Genomic DNA, 2,661 nt, shown 5'->3' with positions numbered 1-2,661 from the left:
AAGCTCCACTCCTTATAAATAAGAGCATGCGGCGTACATGATGAATCATCATCCATCATCTTTTAGCTCTTAGCTCATCTTTCTCACACTCTACACACACTCTAGGGGGTAGAATTTGGGGGTTCGGTTTAAAATTTGGAAATCAGTTTGTGCAACACCGTCTCTACGCGAGGCGAAGATACAATTTAGTTTCCATTTTAAGTTTCCATTCTAAATTTCCCGAGACTTCGCTGTTCGAAGCTCGGCTTATTTTGTTAAATATCTGTTGAATATGCGCTTGTTTAGCTATGGAAGTTGTTTCTATGGTTTCGTTTCATGTTATTACTGTTTTTCTGATTACTCCAGATGCTTTTAGCGATTGATCAGAGTTTTTGAGTTGAATTGTGTGGAGATCGTAGTTGATCGGTTGAATCTGGTTGAATCGGTGTGATCGAAGATGAGAATTGCTATGGTTTGTTGTGGATGGCTTGGATCCGGAGCGGATGAAGCGTCCAGTGTTTGGATCTGTTCATATCTGCATGGTTTTGATGTTTAGTTTATGATTTCTCATTTACTTCGTCTAGAAATAGTAGATCTGCTTAGTCTTAGTAGTTAATCGTAGGTTAATGGTTTAATATAGCTTGCTTTGTTTAGTTTAATAGTTTACTCTGTTTTCCTCTGCGTTTTGTGATCAAGGATCATTAGAAAAGATGAAGCTAGTTGTTGGTTGAGCCTTTAGTTAGTTATTTGCAGCTTTTCATTCGTACTTTGCTAATTTGGGAAATGGTTCCCACGATCTGCTTTTCCTCTGTCTAGGTTAATTTTAGGAAAATTCATTTACTAGGTCTAGTAATTGTTTTCGCTGGAGAGTGATCTTGTTTGCGTCTTGTTTTCCCGTCATGAATGTTTCCGTTATATTTGCCTAGGCCTAGCTGTTAGAATAGAGCATTTCATTTCCCGAGTCTGGTAGTTAAGTCTCACCCCCACAAAATGCGTGGCAGCAGCCAAAACAAGTGTCCAAATTCTCTTGCATGTTTACTTACTCTTCCATCTCTGTGGGATTCGATCCCTACTTCCTTATACTAGTTTTTAGTATTGTGGGTTGAGGGTTTTGAAAAGTAAGGGTAAGATTGTGTGCCCAACGACCGAGTTCCTAGACCTCGTGATCTAGTGGATTCTCTGGATCTGAGAAGTCTGACTATTTTACACACACACACACACATGACCTATTCTTGTCTCTTCAAATGGCGCCGTTGCGGGGATGGATGGCGTAGTTTGTTTGCGTGTTTAGAGTTTTGGCGTATATAGTTTTAATTTCCTTTTATTTGTTTTTCTTTTCAGTTTATGAGCAAAGGCACACGGTTTGGAAACTAGAGTAACTCGTCTGTGTCAAGGAACGCTCAATTCAGGTGGCAGATCAAGGAGTCAACATCCACAGTCACTACCAAGAGTGGAATTCGTCAGGAAGAGAGGAACCGAAGTCATCATCAGAAACAGAACACTCAGAAACAGAGAAGGAAGCAGTCGTTGATATCGCAAACCTAGTGGACCCTGATCTTGAGATCGGTTCGCTCACTGCACATCTAGATGGAGAACCAGCCCATGCTATTGTCTCGAATCAGCGTCAAAGGTCCATTGACATCAAAACGAACGTGCTAGGCGTTCTACCCACATTTCCAGGACGGAGGAATGAGTGTCCATATGAGTTCCAAAATGAGTTCAACAAGTTGTGCAGCATCCAGAAGAGGCCAAATGATGCGACGGAGGAGGACTATCACCTGCGTACACTCCCATTCGCTTTGAAAGGAGAGGCCAACACATAGCTTTTGAGGTTGCCACCGGACTCAATTCACACGTTGAAGAATTTTAAGTTGGAATTTCTGGACTACTTCTTCCCGTCGAACAAAACCAATGCCCTCAAAAAGGAGATCTGGGAGTGCAAGCAAGACTATGATGAGTCCTTAAGTCAGTATTGATCTCGGTTTAAGGGATTACTTGATGCTTGCCCAAATCATAGAATGATGGAGGCTGAGATCTACTACCTATTTTTTGAGGGAGCAAATCCTGAGTCTAAGGATCTGATGAATTCCTTGAGCGGGGAGAATTTCACCAAGAACAAGGAAAGTGAAGCACGAGAAACCCTGGCGAGGCTAATCGATACAAAGAAGGCTTATGATACCCGCGTACTCTTATGAGAAGAGGTTCAGCAAATGCAGTGAAAGAACAAGAAGGAGAAGGGGTTGGGGCCAGGATAGATCGATTGGAGAAGGCACTTTTAAGCGCAATTGAGAAGAAGAATTCCCCAGCCTCGCAAGAGGAATGCCGATGGGAACAACCAGTATTTCCAGCCTAACCATCAAGGGAATCAAGGGTTAGGACACCAGTTTAGCAATAATCAAGGAGGTCAAGGGAACTATTGCCAAAATCAGGAGAGTGGACCAAACCAGAACCAAGGGTCAAGCTCCAATCAGCCCAATTACAGGTCTCAAAGGGATCTAGATGACATGGTGCATGACCTAGTCAAGTCTCAACAGCATATGCAGAATAACATGCAAGCCAATAATGATGTGGTGCATAAAATTCAAGATGCACAACAGGAGCAAAAGTCTATCATGGACATGTTTGCTAAGCAAATGTCTCAATTAGCAACTTCGTTGAGTGAGATGAGGGGAAACGAAGGAA

Source organism: Salvia hispanica, chromosome 6 (assembly GCF_023119035.1).
Source record: "Salvia hispanica cultivar TCC Black 2014 chromosome 6, UniMelb_Shisp_WGS_1.0, whole genome shotgun sequence".
Lineage (NCBI taxonomy): Eukaryota > Viridiplantae > Streptophyta > Magnoliopsida > Lamiales > Lamiaceae > Salvia > Salvia hispanica.
This window is presented reverse-complemented; position numbering follows the sequence as displayed.